This window comes from Saimiri boliviensis, chromosome 14 (assembly GCF_048565385.1).
Source record: "Saimiri boliviensis isolate mSaiBol1 chromosome 14, mSaiBol1.pri, whole genome shotgun sequence".
Classification (NCBI taxonomy): Eukaryota; Metazoa; Chordata; class Mammalia; order Primates; family Cebidae; genus Saimiri; species Saimiri boliviensis.
In genome coordinates this window covers 70479532-70502717 of record NC_133462.1, presented here as the reverse complement: position 1 = coordinate 70502717, position 23186 = coordinate 70479532, and the positions used below count along the sequence as shown (strand labels likewise).

Sequence of the window (23186 nt, the reverse complement as noted above, 5' to 3'; positions counted from 1 at the left end):
ACAAATATTCTAAGACCCTAAATTATTAAAACAACCTTTTTTTTTCTCCGCACAAATATAAAGGGCCTATTAAATTCTAAATTAGTAAAGTCTATAAATAGAGTAAGGTAAACAGATACACTTTTACAGATTACAAATCAGGCACAATTATTGAACTTTTATTTAAAATTATCATAAAAAACAAGTCTTTACTTCCAAAAGTAATTCCTTAAGTTATTTATGCTGAAGTTCTCTGTGTTTGCTTTAGGTTTGCAAGACAACTTTATTGTGTCAAGTCAAGAGCAATCAACTTTGAGGGTGGGTGACAGAAAATTATCGTCATAATTACTTTAAGCTCAGAAGCAAAACTTTAGACATGTGCTCAAGCATGTCAATTATCTTCATTAATGAAACATATCACCTTGAGCTGAGTAAACGCCTGCAATGACTAACTCCCACATTAATTTCCTGTCATTCTTTTACTTCAGAAATATTTTGAAACCTCTTAAAGGTGTAGACTTAGACAAAAAAAAAAGGGGGGAATAAGTACTTAGAGCTTCAGTTTCTAAGAGCTTCATAGGAATGAATGATTTTCAGATCAGTCAATACTTAAGTACTACTCAGTTGCATCTTTTCCTGTTGACAAAAATAATTGATGGAAAATATGCTTGTTCTATTTTCTTATAAAAATATGTGAATTATTAGTGGAATTCTATGGTTTGGAGCAAGCATAAACTTGAATAAGGAAATTTAATTAAATGTGAGCCTGTGAGGAAATTGTGTGAGGGGCAATAAGAAGAACCAACACTCTAAACTCTTTCAGCGTATTCAGTATTTACTAAACCCTGCCAGATTTTGAATCCCTGTAAACCATGTGATTAAGCCCAATAGGAAAATTCAGCTTCTGTCTTAGTCTTCTATTCATACACAAAATAGTAACTTGGGAGGTTAAAAAAATATTTTAGTAACATCGCAAGAATTGCAACCAACAATGTTTTCCGGATTATGTGCAAAACAATGACTAGAAGAAAATCTTACTCAATAAGAGAACTTCTAAATTTTACAGCTATCACTTTTGGTAAAGGGCAGGAAAGAAAATTAAATTTATAGGCTGTTAATGAATTCTGGTTTTGTTTTGGTCTAGTATCATTTCACCATGGGGATATGCTGCATATCCTTTAGCATGATAACATCATAGAAAAAAAATTCAGGGTTGTTCTAAATGGAGCACAAACATTAAAATAACTATTTATGGACTGGCAAATGGAGTAGTTTCACACTAGGAAAGGGATTTATTTGAAGGCAAGGTGGTTTCAACTCCTTTCTACTAAAAGTAGCAGTGAGTAGATTTTGCACCAAGAGAGATTGTACAGAAGAACTGAACATTTTAGTATTCCATGTTATTTTTGTTCATATATTTTGAAGATAATTTTGTGTTTTCTTGACCTTTTGTAAATTATCTATGTCATTGTTATTTTAGGCACAGAGAATAGAAGCTTTATTTAGTTCTTTTTGTAAAGCACCTAGTAGTGTTGTCACATAAATAATGGATAAATGCTCTTAAAATATCCGAAAATGTAGGAGGATGATCAGATTCTTCATATGTTTGTATTGCTTTCTTTAATTTTTTAAAAATGTTGTTCATATTACCTCCTGATATATCAGTCCAGCAGAGAATGTTCATTGTCACTATTATTACACCCCTTGAGTTTCATTAATACCACAGTAATCATTTCCCTAGAGGTCCCCATACCTTTTATATATGCTGGAGGGTGTGTGTGTGTGTGTGTGTGTGTGTGTATGTGTTTGTGTGTAGGTAGTACATATATAATATATATGATATATATATATAAATACATGTATAATAAGAAAACATGTTAATTATATTTCTTCAGGTTTTCCACTCAGTACTTAATATTTATGTTGCATCTCATTGAGATGTGTATTATTGTAATAATTTTACTTATCCAGGAAAAAAGGTAGACTCTAGACAGCTTCATTGTTGATACAGGATATTTGCCTCTGTGCAGGTCTCTGATGTTCTGAACTTTGGTGTTATGATTTTTTTTTTTACATCATTATCCTGATTTCTTTAATCTTCACCCTCACTCTCAGGTCTGTGGATGCTCATTTCTAACAAGAAAGGCTGAATGTAAGTCAAGAAAACATTTCCCTGATAACCAAGAATAAAATTGGCTTTCACTCTGAAAACCCATCACATATGGGACCAGAGAAAGACAAATAAGCCACTGGGCATCAGCAGTAGCCATTAAACCCTTGTTGCCCCAAACTGGGAGGTAGCATAGCAAAGTAGTTGAGAGCTCAGATTCTGTACTATTTTGATAAATGAGAATTTAATCTTGCCCCTGCCACTTTTTATCTGGGTATCATTGGACTTATGCTATAGTTTTAAAAACACAAGGACCTGCTTACAGACTTCCTTAAAAAAAAAGAGGATCATTGCATCTCTTTTGATTAATAATTATTATTTCTATTATTTCTCCTGTTTACTGATTAGCTTCTCTTTACATATTCCTAAACTGAGTCTTCATAACCTGTACTTTAATATTACATCTCTTTTCCTTTTTTGTACTAGGATTGTTTTATACACAGACACACACCCCAAACACAAATAAAATCTAAAAAGCAGATTATGAAAGAATATTCTTTGTATACAGGAAAAAACAGCTAAGACCAGGTAAAACATAATATGCCACAGAAAAGCAAAGAAAGAAATTAGAAATACTGAAAAATCTCATTCAAGAGAAAACTATGGTATGTAATCATATATATGTTTATATATGATTATATATATATGTATATATATAAATATATATATGTTATGACCAGATTCTAAAGGAAAAAATCAGGAGGGAAAAAAGAAAGGCAAATAATATAGTTATACAGTTGAATATTGAACTTGTGGTGATTGCGGATGTGTAAAGGACTGAAGAATTAATCACAGTAAGAAACTTAGTCATAACTTTGCCAGTAAATGATGTTACCTTGAAAAAAAAGCTCTTCTTTTAGCCTTGAAATTTTAAATTGAAAATATCTTCTTCCCTGAAAATTTAGCTTGATTATTGAGCAAATAATGAATAAATAAATTACACTGGAAATAGATGCCAGAAACTTAGATTTTTATTATGATGATAGGTGATACATCTAATGTTAATTCTATACTCATATTTAAAAAAATTTTTAATCAAAGCATGCAAATAATTATAATAAATTTAACATGAAAATAAACCAAAACAGCTAGTTTTATGCAATTTGACAAATATGTCATAAAATCACAGGTGTGAGAATATTAAACCTTATTCTGAGACATCAGATATCATTTTTACTGATATTGGCAGCTATTCTCAGTCCAAGACAATTTTATAATATGTGAGTTTTTAAGCTGTGTGCTGTGGTCTAATAATCCTGTGTTTCATTCTTTCTTCATAGTATGTTCTACGATAATTAAATTCAAAACACAACCAGATCCTAAAACTTAGCACCTATTTAAGTGATAAGAAAATACAATAGATTTCAGACGACTTTTTTTTTTTTTTTTGGAGACAGAGTCTTGCTCTGTCACCAGGCAGGAGTGCCGTGGCTCTAGATCCCTTAACCTTGTGATCTGCCCACCTCAGCTTCCCAAAGTGCTGCGATTACAGGCGTGAGCCACTGCACCCAGACCCAGATGACTTTTTTTTTTTAAACAAAACAATTTCATCTGGGTTTAATTTTTTTCTCAATGATGAAAGAATACAATTGAATCAACATGTATTTTGCTCATTCAGTGATCAGAATTTTAATATTTGAATTACTTAGATTTATGAGAAAAAGAATGTTCCCTGACATCCCATCTTTTCTTGAGGTGCGATTGTTTACCAAATTGCTCAATCTATGACTATGAGATCATAGGTCAATCATCTTCTTAGAATTGACTTTAACACTATGTTCTCGGTTCCAGAAAAAGATAATCTATTCTTAACTTTTTAAAAAATTTTCCAAATCATTATATCTTAGTTTGTGCTCGTAATACCCTTGACAATAGGTATGGCAAAGTTTGTGTTATTCTAATTTCATAGATGCAATAATGAAGACCCAAAGTTCCTCCTCCTCAGGGCTCTTTCCACTAATCCAAAAAGGAAAAGACATCAATTTTTAATTATCCAAATTGTGAGAATTTGCAGTCAGTACCCTGATCTGGCATCAGTAGACAGCAAGTGTCAAGAAAGAAGCCAGAGGCCACATGCCACTAACCCTGCAACTTTTGGAGTCTTATCCATGTTTCTCACTGGCAAAACATTTGTTTTTTGCCTGAAGATACTGTTTAGAACTAAAAGAGACAGTTTATGGACACAAAGTCAACTGGCCAGCAGTTTCTAACTCAGCCTCTCCTAATTTCCCACTAAAATTAGTATGCAGACAGTGAAAAATATAAAAATTCCTCAACATCAAACACTTGGACTGACCATCAGTCTATTTCTAGGATCTAAGAGAAATCTCTGCTTGCCAGAAGACATCTTTCATGCTCTTTTGCTAGCAACAGTTTTAATTGACAGTCATGAAAGGCCCTTTTGGAGGGGACCATTTTCATCCTCCAAACATATTCCGGCTGGCATCTTGTTGAAGTTTCTTTTCCTCTTTCAAGATGTCTTCTTGAATTTCATTGATGATGGTGAACTTTTAAAAAATTCCTGTGTTCTAACAAATAATGCTCCCCTGTATTCTCTTCTGTGTCCCTGGAATAATATTCTGTTTTTTCAATTTGTATTTTTCTACAAAGGCTTTAAGGTCTGTACCAAATAGAAAAACGGACAGCAATTTCTCTTAATAAAGAGTATTTTTTCAGCCAACTAGAATATCTTCTCCCTACCTCCCCTGTTTCAGTATTTACCTGTCAGAGAACAATTGGAAAGACACGAATTTGAACACATGACATTCTGAAGATTATGGTAGAAATGGGAAAAAATTCCCAAATAAAATACTATGTAAGACAGCAAAAATTCAAATATCAATAAATGTTAGTAATTCTGTTTTTAAGAAGTAGACAGTGAGTGCAGGAAGAGGCTTAGTCTAGAAAAATTGCATGAGTTGAAAATTGGTTCAATCAAGCGTGTTCTATGTTGCTCACATATACCAAATCTACAGAGGAGAAGAGGGCTAGTATCAGATTACACAGAGCATGAAGCCACGGTCAACCCCACATTGGGTGTTGATAAGCATTGAATCTAGTAAAATAAGGAGTTATAAAATTATAAAAATTTTTACTAGATTATTTTGCTTATATTAGTTACTGAATTGATACTTTCAGGTTTTTCTATATATACCATCATGTCATCTGCAAGTAGAAATAATTTTACCTTTCTTTCTAACTCTTATATTTTTAACTACTTTCTTTTGGCTATTTGCATTGACTATTACATCTGTACAATATTAAATAAAAGTAAATATATTAAACATCCTTATTTTCTTTGACTTCATTGGAAAAAATTCTAGTGTCTGTATATTAAATAAGATGTTGGCTTTGTGGTTGAAAAATACATAAATACATACACATACATATGACACACTGAATGACACAAAGTAGGTTTGAAGAAATAGAAAGGTTAAATATGTTCTTGCATGGTAATAATCAACATCATAAAGATGAAAATTCATCCTAAATTAATTTACAAATTTATCAAAAAATTTTTCTGGATCTGTTTGATTTATTGATGTTTATCCTCATTAAATGTTGAAATTTTGTACCCTTTTCCATGACTGGTAGTTTTCTTTGGCATTATATATTAATTGTGCACATATATACATATGTGCATACCTATATAAAATATGTATATACACAAATTAACTCAGCATGTTAAAAACAATGATATATAATTGAACTGAATGACCTTTTAACATTAATGGATATTCATGTTAAACTCATATTTTACATCGATATATAACTATAAATTGCATTAATATATATGATTGAATATTTTAATATGAGTGTGTATTGAATTTTTGTTAAATGCCTGTTCACATTTACAAATATGTCATATGATCTTTATCCTTGTCTCTGCTAATTTAATAGATTACGTTAATGAATTTACTTAGCTCAAATCACCTTTGCTTTCCTGGAGTGAACCCTTCTTTAATAGAATGTGGGATTTTTGATGCTTGCTATTTAAGATTTTCAAATTGATATTCACATGTATGAGTGTGACTGGTTTATAGGTTTTTCTTCCTCAAGGAATGTGATTGTCTTCTTTACTAGGCTGGAAGCTCTTAAGGGTATGTTCAGCAGCAATTCTGTCATACAGGCTGAGTATCCAACAATTCAATTCAATTTTAACACCAACTACCTGGAGTCAGCACAGACCCCACAGGTTAAGGGTCTCAGTCCACCATAAGACTATCCCTTACTTCAAATACTGGCTACAAATCTTGGGCCTTTAGGCTACTTGTAATTCTGACCATATTCAAGGGGTCCCATGACCTACCTTCAGTTTCGATGATTTTCCAGAATCACAGAACTCACAGAAGTCACTGAAAGCACTGTATCATATAGCTAAATCAAAGATACAGATAGGGCAAGATATTTGTTGAGGAAGTAAAGAGGATACACAGCGTCCATGTTTTCTGGAAGCATACCACCTTCCTAGAACATCAGTGTTTTCACCAACCCAGAAGTTTCCTGAACTTTGTTGTTTTGGAGTTTCATCGGGATGTTTATTACATAGGCAGAATTTGCTAAATCACTGGGCATGTGATTGAGATCGATCACCAGCCCCCTTCTCTTTTCTGGAGGCCAGGAAGTGGTGCTGAAAGTTCCAACACTCTATTCCAGTGCTTGACATTATTTCTGGAGTGGCCAGCTTCTCCCTGGAAACTGTCTAACCCCACTATGAGTCAGCCTCTTAGCCTAAGCTCAGGTATGGAACAAACAGGCTCATTATGAATAACAGATGACACTTTTATCACTCAGAAATTTCCAAGTGGTGTAGAAGCTCTCTGCCAAGAACTAGAAACAAAAACCAAACATATATATTTTTTATTATACCACAGGTATCATACGGTGTATTTTTTTAGTGCCTAGCTAATATTGTAACTAGTACCAGTAGTGGGTGCAAATAATTATATATTAAATGAGTGAGTACAAGAGTGAATGAGCTATATTAGTGTCAACTAAGCTGTGGTTTATTTCAGGGAGGAAATTTGAACTTGCTCCATGTGCATGATATTTGGGTATGTTAATTCATTGAATACCCTTTAAGAGCTTCCCAAAGCACAGGTTACTGCAATCCAAGGACTTGAAATCTTGATTTAAGAATTACCAATATGAGGATATTCATCAAGGTTTTCATTGTTACTTATAAACTCTACAGTTATTTGAAAGCATGAATATTGCACTGATTAAAGTAAGAAGGCATTTGGGATAGGTCCAAATATCAGATTTTCTTAGTGCTTTCTTATGACACAAGTAAAGATTAAGAGTGTTTTTAAAGTTCTATTTTATTTTACTTTATTATTTTTATTACTTTAGAGACAGGGGTATCAATATGTTGCCCAGGCTGGACTCCCAACTCCTAGGCTCAAGCAATCTTCCAGCCTCAGCCTCCTGAGTAGCTGGGACTACAGGCATGCCACCGCACCCAGCAGACATGTTAAGCGTTTTTAACTGTATTTTCTTTAAAAGTTTAAAAATCTAGATTATAGATTTTCTCTCTTTCTCTCCCACTTTCTCTCTCTCTCTATGTGTTTATAAATATACATACATATGTGTGTATATATACATATGTGTGTATGTGTGTGTGTATATATCTATCTCTATATATATACATGGGAGATTATATGTGCATATATAATATGATCTCCCATTTATCCCAGTGTGCAAAGTTCTAGTTTTTGGATCAGACAGTTTGAGAATAAAAAGAATTCAGTTTGATAGCCATACCTGATACTCAGTTAATCTTCCACCTTTTTAATCATCTGGATTTTGTAATTCTATTGTGTTTTGCAGGAAAAGCAACTGTGTTATGTGAGAGATAAAACTTTTCAGTTTTCTTATGTTTTATTTTTTCAAGCCTGTTATAGAATTTTTCCATCTGGATGAGTAATGGAGAGGGTTTTTTTTCTTCCATTGCTATAATCCCTTATGTGAATTATTAATATATGTTTTTATTTATAATCCATTACCTTTAAAAAAAAAAAAAAAGAGTCATGGCTGAGCAAGATCCAGCTGCACTTGGGCTCATCAAATGTCCCTAAGTATTTTTCAAAGTTTCAGCATATTCCCAAACATGTTTCCATGAACATTTTCCCTTTATTTACAATCTCTTGTGTGTTTAAAGGAAATGTAAGCCTGATGTTTCTTTTTCTTTTATACTTAACTCATCAAAATGTTTTGTAAAGCAATTTAAATGTCCAAGAAGATTTTTATTACTGATTTTCTAAGAAACAGAAAGTCCTGTTTTGCCAACAAAACCAATGACTAAAGTTTGGGTCAGAACTTGAAATCAACAAGGTTTGAGTAGGTTCTAAACTTGGCAAATGTTGCTCTAAATCACAAATGAAGATTGTTAGGAAATCTACATTTGCTAACTACAAAAAGGCAGTTTCATGAGCAAACTGATAATTACAAGCCTTACTGCTCAATTTCCTTTTGCTAGTATCTAGCTGTGGGCCAAACTATAGTTTTTCAGAAAGTATAGAATACGCATACAAACCATGTGGGCATATTGTAGAATGCACCTATCAGCTAACATGAAATGAATAGTATTTAAATTCTAGTTTGTGAGGAAACATTAAGGAACTAAATTGTTCCATATCTTCATAGAATTTTTCATGCTAATTCAATAAATGAGTAAGATTGAGGCAACATAGAGATGCTTCACTTATTTAAAAGCTCAGAATGCTTCTCAAATCTTTTAGCAGATTTTACATAGGCAATCAATATAGCAACTCAGATGAGTCTTGGCTAGTCATTAAATCAAGCTAAGACTTTGATTTTACAACAATATTAACAGGTCAAATGAGTATATTGGAGGGTAAAGCAGAAACACTTCCTGAGCTGTTTGAAAATTTAAAAATACTGCTTTTTATGAAGCATAATTATCTTTCAGTTTCTTCAAATCAGTGAAATAATTTTTGACTTATTAAACAAGGCCCTTAAGCAAATAGTAAAGAAATTTATTATTTCATAAATTTGGGGTTTAGGTTTGTGATAACACTGGGAGTTACATTATCATTTTTAAAAGTTGTACATGTACACACCTGATTTCAGATACTGGTTCAGCCATTTAACTACACTGAGCTGATTTTCCCATCTTTAAATAGGAAAAAAAAATCCCCTTTTCAGAGTTGCTGTGTAAAGTCAGGTGTTTAAGAAATGCAAGTTCTCATAGCATGAGAGCTCATAGTATCTGGTGATGTTCAAGCCTGGGTGAGACCACTTTCTGAAGGAGATACTGTAAAGATGGGTATCATACTTGATTTCAAGGCATTTTCCAACACTAGTCTATTCCTTTCTGACTCCTTCACCCAGGTATGTGTTTATAATTGTTTTTTTTTTTAAGTGTGCCCTAGACTCATATAGCATCATTGTGACATATGATCTGTAAACTAACAACCCACTAAACAGCTACTAAAATTCATTTGAGAAACCACATTTGTCATTTTGACAGAGAAGTTAGTACTTCAAGTAAGGGTGTCCCTGTTTTAGTAAGGCATGAAAATAATCCAGAAGGAGGCTTAGAAAAGTGTGTTAGTTTGGAAAAAAAAAAACAAAAAAAAACAACACATATTGAGTACCCCACTGCTGGCTAGAGAAGACTATAGCTCATGGGAACTTTTTTGTTTGTTTTTGTCTAGGATTTTTAAAAGCATTAGTTTATTATAAAGCAAAACAAAACAAAAACAACTTTTCTTTATAAAAGCATAGAAATAGAATAGATTCCAAAAGGAAACAGTAAGAGGATGAACACTGGACACACATGCCACCCCCTTACTTCACATTCCCAGAACAACCTTGACAAGTCAGTTACAGCTATTTTCACCATTGAGCTCTTGCTGAGGCTTAACATTATTTACAATGTCTCATTCCATAAAATTATGATAAATCTATTGGAGCTAACAAGTGTGCTTTTGTTTTTAATCTAGGCCATTCTTTTATTCAAGAACTATTCTTAGACACACCATTATCAACTTCATCCCTAACATTATTAGAAAAACAAATTGGGTCTCTCTTTATTATAAAAATTCTCAAAGGAGAAATTCTGCAAAGAAATTCATATTTGGAAGTTGACATAGTTTACTCTAATTGGCCACCATAACTAGTAACTATCATGAAGATACTAGCAAAATGAAAGAAACTGAATCTGTCTTTACAAATATGAACTTATTATGAAAATGTATACTTTCTTGTTTGTATAAAAATGAGAATTTCTTGCTGCTTTATTTGTTGCATGAGATACAACTCTTCATGACACTGATGAACGGTGTTGGTTCATCTGAAACATCTGATAGGTAGTTAAAAATAAGTGATGAAAAAGGCCATTGAAGCATGAAAAACAAGAAGAAACCCCAAAGGAAAGAAAAAAAGAATAGTTTTTACCACCTGAAAATCGAAAACTCACTACCTCAAAAAGACCAAAATCAAAGTTTAAAGACAAAAAACACTAAAAAATATGTAATATTTCATTCAAAATTAGAAATATGCTTGCTAAATAAATCGCACTAAAAAATCAATAAGATAAAACTACAACAGAAAAATGAACAAGGAACATGAATGACTTCACAGTTCACAAAAATAAGTGAAAGAAATACATTCTGAAGTGATTTAACATGTCTAGCTTCTTTAATAATTAATTTCTAATTGAAGGAGCAGTAAAATGCATTTTCACATATTCGATCAATCAAAAAGGTTTACATATGATTGTCACCAGCATTGTTAAGTGTGCTAAACGAGAGACTGTACAGCTTGCTGGAGAAAAAGAGAACTTACTTTTGAAAGTCACTTGAGAAATATGTTTCAAGGAGCTTTAAAATTTTAATCCTTTTAACTCAGTATTTCAAAATCTAATAAGTCTCCTTATAATCAGAGACAATAATCAGTGGAGGTTCACAACAATACTATTTACAGAGGTGAAAAAAATGAGAATTATCTAAAATGGCCAATAAGGGAAATTTTTAACACAGAAGAACACTCATGTAATAGGATATTATAGACCTATTTAAAGTGATGTTCTTAGCATTTTTTAGCTACAGAGGCAATGACAGTGGTATGTCTTCAACTGGAAAAAAATCAGGTTAAATAGCTTTACTGTAGCTAACATTTGCTGACAGATACTTGTCTTATTCTCTAAAATATCCTCATGTGATATGTTCTATTTTTAGTACCATTTTATAGATAAGGAAACCGAAGCTCAGAGAGGTTAAGTGACTGGCTCAAAAACACACATGTAAACAGAGACAGAATCAGAATTTTTCCCCATGCAGTACAGTTGTAGAACCTGCATGCTTTTCAATTCACAGTCTTGCCTCAATTTTCTAACCATTAACAAAATTGTATGTGTATGTTTAATACAAAAGCATGTAAATATAGAAAAAGGAGCGAAAGAAAACACAGTATACTATTAATAGTGTATACCTCTCTGCAGCAAGATTTTTTACTTCTTCTTATTTTATATTTTTCAAAATTCTCAGATAAATATGTATTAATTTTATATTCAAAGACACAATTAATATTAAATATAAACAGAAAACTATAATTCCAGCCTAACATATTTGGATATTTGTGTAATTGTGAATGTCACATGGCTATTCATATTCTTTTATTTTAGAGTGGAGAAGGAGCAGTTTTTCCATTTCCCTGATCAGAATTGAGTGAAGTTGACAGCAGGATTGCAGAAGTGGAAAGACCAAGGTAAGGGAAGCAGGGTTGGGAATTGCTGCTATCTGTTTGTCATTAGGATTTGTTTTTCTTTCCCCCTAAGACCTAAATGTCTTTTAATTACAAGTCAGCTGATTCTGTAACTGAAAATTGAGTAGCAGATTACATACAGCCTGCTGTTACTGTAATGAGGAATGATTAGGATCTAGAACAGTTTTCTCTGTTGCATGGAAAAAAAAAAAAGCACCAATTAGTATTAATGAATCATTGCTTGAATAAGGCAGCCAGGTTTCTAGTTTTCCCAAAATATGAGAATGACTCAATTTTGCCCATGACATTTTGTTTTCTTCTTATTATTATTATTTTAGTTGCACTGTTTATAAATGAAATCTTTGTATATGAGGACTATCTAAAGTTTTTAGATATACTGTTTAGAAACAATGATTAAGAGTATATTTAAATTTCTTACACTAAATATGAATGTACTGAGGCTGAAAACAAGAGCCTATTTTTGGTTACATATCTGAATTAAACCTGTGTACTCCTACTTTGGTAGCTTAGTCAAGGATTGATTTTACTGTCTGAATAGAAGGAGACAGGAGGATACTGTTTGTCGGGGACTGTTGAAATAGTCATGCTGTTCATTTGTGGTGTGTGATATAAATTGTGTAAACCTTTTGGAAGCTAATTTGGTATATTTGTCCAAAAGCTTAAAAAATGTTGGTACTGTTTGATAAAATACAAGCATTTCTAGAAATATATAACAAAGAAATAATTCCAGGCACACAAAAGATTCATAGTTACAATATATAAAGTTGTAAACAGCCTAACATGAATAACTATGGATTCCTGTTAGAGGAAGAAACTTTCTTCTCCCTTGTTCATGGCAGTATCTGAAGTGTCAAGTACAGGGGCTGGCTGGCATGAACACATGTGTAGAGGGTGCCAGCCCCATGCCTGCCAGTGCTCTGCCCCTGTGCCACCACCACCGCTGGTGCAAACACACCCATGGATGCCAGCAGCCCTGCACCCCTCTCCCATGCCACTCTGTCACCACCACCACTGCAAACACCCTGATGGAGGCCAGCACCTATGTGCCTGCCAGTGCCACACCTCAATCAATAAGGATCTACTCTTCCATGCTGCTGCTGTTGGTGGTACTTGCAAATGATCATAGATCCATTGCCCAATGAAGCACTTTGCCTAGCACCACCCATCAGAGTGTTGTGACCAGTGGTCTGGGAATACCTCAGCCTCGACAGTACAGTCTATCCCTAACCTCAAGGGGACAGAGAACAAAGCCAGGGTCCTGATACCAACTCCCCAGAGTTAGAGCATCCAGCCCAGGAATTCTGAGCTGGGGTTTGGCCCCCCTGAACTATTACAGAAACAAATCCAGTCAACTAAGCCCATTTTATACCACAGTTAAACCCCAAAGGATATTAAAAAGGTTAAATAAAAAAAAGAACCTATCCAAAAGACAACAACTTCAAACACAAAAAAAAAAACATCAGCCACAAAGATGAGAAAGAACCAGCATAAGAACTCTGGCAACTCAAAATGCCAGTGTCTTTTTCCCTCTAAACAATCGTACTAGTTTCCAAGCAAAGGTTCTTAACCAGGCTAAAGGGGCTGAAATGACAGAAATATAATTTGGAATGTGAATAAGAATGAAGATCACTGAGATTCAGGAGAAAGTCAAAACCCAATCTAAGGATTCTAAGGAATAAAAATAAAATGATACAGGAGATGAAAGACAAAATGACCATTTTAAGAAAGAATCAACCTGATCTTATAGAGCTGAAAAACTTACTCCAAGGATTTCAGAATACAATCACAAGAATTAATAACAGAATTTACCAAGCTGAGGAAAGAATCTGGGAGAACCAACACTGGATCTAAAAAGTAACTCAGTCAGACAAAAATAAAGAAAAAAGAAAAAAAAATATCTGAGAAACATGGGATTATATAAAGAGACCAAGTCTATGACTCATTAGTTTCCCTAAAAGAGAGGAAGAGAAAGCAAGCAACTTGGAAAACATATTTTAAGATATTATCCATGAAAATTTCCCTAATTTCACTAGAAAGGCCAACATTGAAATTCAGGAAATGCAGAGAACCCCTGAAAAATATTACACAAGAAGATCATCTCCAAGACACATAGTCATCAGATTCTCCAAGGTCAAAATGAAATAAAAAATGTTAAAGGCAGTTAAAGAGAAGGGGCAGGTCATCTACAAAGGGCACCTCATCAGGCTAAGAGCAGATCTGTCAGCAGAAACCCTACAAGTCATAAGAGATTGGGGGCCTATATTTAGCATTCTTAAATAAAATAATTTCCAACAAAGAATTTCATATTCATTAAAACTAAGCTTAATAAATGAAGGAAAAATAAGATCCTTTTAAGACAAGCAAATGCTAAGGAAAGTTATTACCACTAGATCTGTCTTAAAAGAGGTCCTGAAGGAAGTACTAAATACAGAAAAGAAAGACCATTACCAACCACTAAAATAACACACTTAAATACATAAACCAGTAAAACTATATAGCAACCACACCAACAAGTCTGCCTAATAACTGGTATTAATAATAAGAAAATGACTGAATATAGTCTTCATATATTAATACAAACCTTGAATGTAAATGGTCTAGCCCCAGTTAAAAGGCACAGAGTGGTAAGTTGGATAAAGAAGCAAGATCCAGTGGTATGTTGTCTTCAAAAGACCCATCTCACATGAAATGACACTTATAAGCTCAAAGAAAGGGATGAAGAAAAACATACTAAGGAAATGGAAAACAGAAAAAGCTGGAGTTGCTATTCTAATTTCAGAAAAATAAACTTTAAAATAATAAACATAAAAAACACAAACAAGAGCATTACATAATAGTAAGGGTTCAATACAACAGAAAGACCTCACTATGATATACATATATGATATATATACTTCTTGTTGTATGTTGTATATATATACAACATACACATATATATGTATGTATATACAACATACAACACCCATATATATACATACAACAATCTGGATAGAAGCACCCAGATTCATCTATCATATAACATAATATGTGTGTATATATATATATATATATATATGTTATATATATATATATATATGAATGTGGTTGGTATGATTTCAGTGGTTTTATATATATGAGAATGTGGTTGGTATGATTATATATATATATATATATATATACACATATATATATATAAGAATGTGGTTGGTATGATTTCAGTTATTTATGAATTTGCTGAGGATTGTTTTATGACCAATTGTGTGGTCAGTTTTAGAGTACATGCCATGTGCAGATGAGAAGAATGTATAGTCTGCTGTTTGGGGGTTGAGAGTTCTGTGAATGTGTATTAAGTCCATTTCGCCAAGTGTTGAGTTCAGGCACTGAATATCTTTGTTGGTTTTCTGCCTTGATGATTTAATGCTGTCAGCTGGGTGTTGAAGTCTCCTACTATTATTGTTGGTTATCTAAGTCTCTTTCTTAGGTCCTTAAGAACTTGCTTTATGAATCTGGGTGTTTCTATATGGATAGAAGCACCCAGATTCATATATGATATATATATATAACATACAACATATATATATACAACATACAACACCCATGTATACATATATGTGTATATATATTTTTATATGTTATATGATAGATGAATCTGGGTGCTTCTATCCAGATTGTTGTATGTATATATGGGTGTTGTATGTTGTATATATATATGTGTGTGTGTGTGTGTGTGTTTGTGTATACATATATATGTATATATGGGTGTTGTATGTTATATATATATGTGTTGTATTTTATATATATATATATATATATATGTATATATAAAACATAGATATCATATATGAATCTGGGTGTTTCTATGTTAAAGCAAGTTCTTAAGGACCTAAGAAAGAGACTTAGATAACCAATAATAATAGTGGGAGACTTCAACACCCAGCTGACAGCATTAACTCATCAAGGCAGAAAACCAACAAAGATATTCGGTGCCTGAACTCAACACTTGGTGAAATGGACTTAATACACATTCACAGAACTCTCAACACCCAAACAGCAGACTATACATTCTTCTCATCTACACATGGCATGTACTCTAAAACTGACCACACAATTGGTCATAAAACAATCCTCAGCAAATTCGTAAATAACTGAAATCATACCAGCCACTTTCTTGGACCACAGAGCAATAAAAATAGAAATCAATGCTGAGAAAATCACTCAAAATCATACAATTACAGGGAAATTAAACAGCCTGCTCCTGAAAGACTTCTGACTAAATAATGAAATTAAAGCAGAAATCAAGAACTTTTTGGAAACCAGTGAGAATGAAGTAAAACAACATAATCTTTGGGACACAGCTAAAGTAGTGTTAAGAGGGACGTTTATAGCAGTAAAGGTCCACCAACCAAAAAGTTAGAAAGATCACAGATTAACAACCTAACACTCGAACAAGAGAAACTAAAGAAACAAAAGCAAGCCAACCACAAAGCTAGCAGAAGAAAGTCTAATATCCAGAATTTATAAGGAGCTTAAACAAATGTATAAGCAAAAAAACCAAACAACCCCATTTAAAAGTAGGCAAAAGACATGAGCAGACACTTTGCAAAAACATGTGACCAACAAGCATAAGAAAAAAATGCTCAACATCACTAAACTTTAGAGAAATGCATATCAAAACCACAATTAGATTTCATCTCATACCAGTCAAATGACTATTACTGAAAAGTCAAAAAGTAGCAAATGCTGGCAAGGTTGTGGAGAAAAGGGGATTCTTATATACTGCTGTTAGGTATGTAAATTAGTTCAGCCATTATGGAAAGTGTTTGGCTATTTCTCTAAGAACTTAAAACAGAACTACTATTTGACCCAGCAATCCCACTGCTGGGTATATACCCAAAGGAATATAAATTGTTCTACCATAGAGACACATGCAAGTGTATGTTCATCACAGCACTTGCCACAGTAGCAAAGACGTGGAATCAACCTAGGTGCCCATCAGTGGTGGACTGGATAAAGAAAATGTGGTACATATAAATCATGGAATACTAGGCAGCCATAAAAAATGAGATCATGTCCTTTGCAGCAACACAGGTGGAGCTGGAGGCCATTATCCTAAGCAAATTAATACAGGAAAAGAAAATCAAATATTGCAAGTTCTCACTTGAATAAAGAAATAACATATAATTAATAAAAGTAATTTTCTCTGAAAATATTTAAGAGAAAATTAAAAATTAAGTTAAAAAGGCAGGATAAATCAGTATTGCAGTATATTAAGCTTATTTAAAGTAAATCTGTTTCTACAATTTGCATACTTTTACATGCCAGTGAACATTTGGAAGGGTACAGAATTAAATGCTAACATGCATTGCTCCTGGGAAACAGGATCAAGATTGTGAGACAAGAGAGATAGATTTACTTTTAATATATAACTTTTGAATTATTGTTCCTTATTCCAGGCATGTTCTTTTCAGTTTTAAAAAGCTGGCTAAAGTATATATGTATTTTTCTCTGTATGTAATATTTGAAAATTGAAAGTCAATTTGAAAGTTTTATACCAAGATAAAAATATTATGATTTTCTGTTTTGTAGAATTACTGTGGAATTTTTTTCATCAAGCTCTTTGGGTATTTTTCTAATTTTCTCAATAAGCATGCATTATATTATAGTAAGCTTTAAAAGTAGTTAAAAGTTACATAGTTATAAGTTGAGGCAAATGATCTCCTTACAGAACAGCTTGCTTGAGCTGTGGATTATAATTCCTGGAAGGAACAGGGATGATTCAAAGAGAACATTTGTATTCTTGAGATGTCCTGGCAACTAAAAGAAAGAATTAATAGAGAAAGTTTCTCATGCTAACAATATGTGATAAATCTCTAGGTTTTATTGGAGAATAGAGAACTAAGGGAGGAAAAGAGATTAAAGCTGATACAGGTTGGTACCTCTGCATGCCCTGCTGGATCCACAGCACTTAAGGAACTCTGAACTCTTTGCTGAGTGCTGTAACAAACAGCAGAATCTAGGCAGGGGACTGAGATTGAGCAAAGAGATGGGAGTGAAAGTAGAAATACGGAGGCAGAGTGAGGGTGACAGAATGGTCTGTGTGGGCCATGACTCTAGGGAGACATTGTGACCTGCTACAGTATTAATCTATTCTTACACACAGTGATTTGCAAAAGAGTCTTTATTGATGCTTTTCCAAAACTTCAGGCTCTCTAGAGTAATGCATACCTTTGTGCTTCTCTTCTCTAATTATAGCTTTATTTACAGCATGATACTCAGATAGGAGGATATTGGCAGTCTCATTCCCTCATGGGCAACGAAGTTGTCCTTATGCAAACACTTTGGTGACAGCAAAAATAGTAAGTTTTTGGAGTTGTGAATCAGGAAAGATGCAGTGAGCTTTGTTATTGCTAAGCAAGCCCTTCATTGCCTCCTCTTTGCCACCTGGCTTTCACCGCTCTGCCCAATGCACTCTGGCTTCTGGCTTCCCCAAACATTACTCAGCTGCAGCTGATCTCATCCTGGTCTCAGTCACCTCTAATTTTCAAGCTGGGAAATGGCATTTTAAATTCTTCATCTTATTGGATCACTCTGAATAATTTTGCACTGCTGACCACTTTCTTGGGTTTTGAAAAAAAAAAAAAAGGTGTTCCCAATTGGTCCAACACCAGTTCTTTGCCCATTCTAGATGCTTACTCTGGGAAATCTGAAACACTGAGATATAACTCCCTTATATCCTTTCAAGTCTCCACTGCATCCTAATATCTCTTCTTAGTTCAAGGCTCATAGTTCTAAATACATAATGATAGTGTGATCCAAAAACCTTACAGACATTTAAATCTCATTATTTTTAAATTGTGCAAATTATCTTCCAGCAAATACGCTTCTCTATTTTTATTTCTTACTAATTGTAAGAATCATCTCACCAGTCTTCCAAGCTAGAATGCTAGAGGCTTCCTTCTCTCCTCTGTTTCTTCTATACAGTGCCTTACCCTAATCCACCTGTATATTACAGGGGTCACCATCTGGCCTCAAACCACATCAACTTCCTACCACTACTCCTGGGAGTTTAAGATTCAGCCCCACTGACCATCTCTCTGGCCCCTGAAAACAGCTCATTTTGTAATGACACATGATGCCCTTAAATATGTTCTTTTATCTGCCTAAAATAACATTTGCTGACTTGTTCAACTGATGGAAATGTACTTTTCTTCCAGAGTTATGTCACATATACCTCCTGCCTCACGTCTTCCCATATCTATGCTTCAGGAAGAATTAAATATTCTTGCAATTCTAGTTTCACAAAATCTTATATATAGTTGTATTAATTTCCATTCCATTGTATTTTCATTGCTTCTTTCATGACTTTATTTTCCATAGTTTCATTAAAACAGGAATTAAATCAACTTGAAAGGCTTTCCAAGAATATAAAATAGATGAAAGTGATGAAAGAAAATATATAGATATGGAGGACAGAAAACACACATCTTACTAAGGATTCCAGGTTATTTTTTCTCTGCAAGAAATCAAAATAACAGGAAGAGAAGAAATAACATAATTACAGAAAATTTTGTGAAGCTGAAAAATGTTTACTTATGAAATTGGAAAACCTCAGCACATTCTTGGCAATACTAATAAAAAAGAATTTGCATGTTATTTGGGTAAAATATAAGATAGAAAAAAGAAACAAAACATCAGGCTGATTTTCATTTTTCTGCCATAGTTATAATTTTTGAAGGAGAAATGTTGAGATATAAGCATTTTATTCACAGACAATTAGTGTTTCCTATGTGAAAGCAATAGAAAAATATCATCAGATAGGCAAGGGTTCAGAAAATATGTTGTAAACATTTTGAAAAAATGTCCTAAGATGTAGTTCATCTTAACTGTGCTATGAATGAAATTAAATGCTCAAAATAGGATGAGTAAAGATAGTGGGTGGCCTGTCTGAAGCAGCTGCTATGGGGACACCAGCTGCAGCAGGGGAGGTGTGGCCAGAGCCACGTACTAGGTGGAGCCTGCCAACAGAGACAAGCAGGAGTCCCACCCCCTACTGAGTTGGCAGAGTAGGAGCCCTGTTCTGCCAGGTGCGGCTGCAGCCACCCAGCTGCAGCTGCAGACTGTCATCTATGTGCTCTCAGAGACCCAGGAACCCCACCCCCAGCCCCTGCAGGCTCAGAAGTGCCTGTTCCCTCTGTCTGGCCTCTCCCTGCTCCTGGCACCCACTCTGATTTTGGAGCAAAGTTGAGGCCAGTCCAGGTGTTGTCATGATCTGACCAGGTGTACCTGTGCTTAGGGCAGTGCTGACATGCCAGTCCCCTGCCATCTGGGTCCCCTCTGGAATTTGGGAACCAATAAGCATGGGAGAGAGGCTGAGGGGGTACACAGGGCAGCTTGGCAGGGGCCTGCAGGTGCCCCTCAGCACAAACAGCCTAGGCACCATGGGCATTATGGACAGCAGGTTGATGGGAACAGGAGGAAGGAGGGCTCCTGGATGGAAAAAGGCAAGTCTCTGGTGAAGCCCTGCCTGCAAGCCAGGGACAGCCTGAAGCCGGGTGGCCAGGCTGACAGTTTCATGAACTACAGTGAGAACTTACGGTGTTTTTTCTGGGCTGCCCATGGCTGCCCATGAACCAGTCAGCATGCACTTCCTCCCATCTGAGCCCATAAAAACCCCAGACTCAGCCAGACTTGGAGAGAAGTTGGGATTACCAGCTGGGAGAAGGAGCTACCCGCTTTGGGTTTCCTTGACTCATTAGGTCCAACTGCCTGTGGAAAAGAGGTAGGAGCTACCAACTAGAGGTCTCTTCTTGTTGGAGGGTCTCCCCTCCACCAAGAACTAGACACTCCTTGAGATGACCTGCCTGTGGAAAGGAGCTCCAGTTGTCTGCAGAACTTATTCTTCCTGGATGTGGAACAGGTTGCGGATGATAAGGAGAGAAGAGAAGAGCTGTGACCCTTTGGGGAACTCAGACCTTAGGGGTTCTCTGAGCCAGGGCTGTGACACCCTCTTTGGGGTTTTGTGGTTCCTGGTGTCTCCAGGCTTCCAGGCACTACTGTGTTCCCATCGTCCAGATGTGGTTGCCCACAGCAGAAGCTGCATGCAGTACCTCTGGTCCAGCCACAGCCTTGAGTGGAGCTGGCACATGTACAGCACCTAGAGCTGCCCATCCCATCACAGCCACTGGTGTGCTTGGTTGTGTGCAGTGACAGGACTCCGCACTGCTGCACCCCTCACCACTTTGTGCCCGCTCGCCCTTGGCAGGTATGGGATCCAGGCCAGTAGCACCAGCCAAGTGCAGCCTGCTGGGCTGAGTGGGTAGAAGGAGCCCAGCAGGTGTGAACAATACTCAGGCGGAAGACACTGCCAGCCATAGAGGTTTCCAGTTGGTGAAGCAACACTCCAGGGATACTGTGACAGTTATATTATAAAAGGACTGATAGATTAGCCTACAAGATTATCACCAGCTATGACGCACTGTTATCACAAAAGTTATAATAACGATTTGTACCTCAGAATCACAAACGTTTGAGATGATCACCAAAATGAATTTTAAGAAAGTATGTAGCATGATAATGGCTTTTATAGTGGTACCTGGTTAAAAATTTAAAACAATTGTAAGTTCTTTAATTTATTCGTGAAACAAACTGGTGATTTGGTGCAATTATTCCCAATGTAACAGAAACATCTCTGTTAGAATGTATCTCCGGATTTATGATTTCTATTAAATAATATTACTAAATAATATGACAACTATCTTTTTTTAGTACTGTGGTAGAGACTGTTTTGCTCAGTAAATCCATGATAACCTTTTCTTAGTCACACAGCAAAACTGTAGTTTCCGGGTTCTTTGCTTTAGGTATTGCCACATGACTGGGTTCCAGAACAAATAGAAGATTCTGGAGGCCGGACTGACATCCAGCAGTTCCAGGTTTGACCCATACAGAACATGGAGTCCTCTCTTTACTCACGTATTGGCTGAATGGAGAGGAATCCAAGCATATAGATGAAGACAGAGCCTCAGATATAAAGAAACTTTGTAGCTGAATGACTGTGTAGAACAGAGTCCCTTATTCGACTGTGAATTTTTGAGTGTTAAGCCACTGAAATTATGGAAACACTTGTTAAAGTTTCTGTTTATTCTTACAAATACAAATATCTGAAAAAAACAATAAAAGTAAGATCCAGGCTACTGGCCTGGATCCCACACCTGCCAAGGGTGAGCAGGCACAAAGTGGTGAGGGGTACGGCAATGTAGGGTCCTGTCACTGCATACAGCCAAGCACACCAGTGGCTGTGATGGGGTGGGCAGCTCCAGGTGCCAGTACAATAAAAGTGTCATTATGGTTGTGGGTTTTAAAAAATGCTTTTCTTCTTTCCATTTGTTCTTTGTATTCTATAGTTCCTTTTATTAGTAATTTAAATGAAAAAGTCTAGAGTCTTGCATATGGCACTAAACTATATTTATTTTATATCATCTTAATTGCTCTGTGCTTGAGCTTCTTGTCATATGTTTTTTCCATTCTTTAGAGGTCTTATCACAGTGCTAAATATGTGGTAGGAGTTTAGTAATTGATGTTAATTTATCTTATAATTGTCTATATGAAAGACTTACATATTTTGCAAATTGATATCAAAGCTTTCCTTCTGGGATGTTAAGGATTCAACTAACAAATGTTGAGTGCTCACTTTGGGAAAGTACAGTTGTGACACGGGAGGTATGATTGGGAACAAAACAATGTTCCTAATATTAGGAAACTTACATTCAATGGGGAGATAGACAAAGGACAGGCAAGCAAATAACAGCTAATATAATTTCAAGGAGCAATAACATCTATAGAAAAGAAAATTAAAGCAGAGTTAAAATGGGGAAGAATTCTAGGTGAGTGATGGGGACTATTTTATTTTAGGCAGGAGTGATGTCTTAGCAGAGACTGAAGAGTGATAAAGAAGTATATCTTGGTAATTTTGGGAGAAGAATGTCCCAGGAAGATGGAGCAGCTGGTGTAAAGTTCTCCAGGCAGGAAGAAGCTCAAAATGTTCATAGGAGAATGAGTTTGACCATAAGTTACAAAAAGAATGGGAGGAGATAATATCAGAGGGACAGTGACTTATGGGCCATACCAAGGAGTTTAGACTTTATACAAGTACTAAGTAGTGTTAGAGTTTCTTTACACATAAAACCTCATTTGATTGTTACAACAAACCTGAAAGTTTCAGGTTGCAGTTTCAAATAAAAAGAAGGTGGTAGGAGAATGTAAGTAACATACTCCAAAGAACAAGATAAGTGAGAAACAATCTGGATTATAT

At 35.0% G+C, this 23186-nt stretch overlaps 1 long non-coding RNA gene across 5 annotated transcripts in view; it reads left to right on the top strand.

Annotated features, from left to right (window-relative positions):
- The window catches only part of LOC141581077 (uncharacterized), a 292842-nt gene that overhangs the window by 155306 nt on the left and 114350 nt on the right, over positions 1-23186 (top strand). For 4 of the 5 annotated variants that reach the window (XR_012513562.1, XR_012513560.1, XR_012513559.1 and 1 more), the window contains one exon: positions 11799-11881. This is a non-coding gene — a long non-coding RNA (uncharacterized LOC141581077). Of the gene's footprint in view, positions 1-11798; positions 11882-21735; positions 22327-23186 lie in introns of those variants that run through there. The other variant, XR_012513563.1, reaches the window with a different exon arrangement.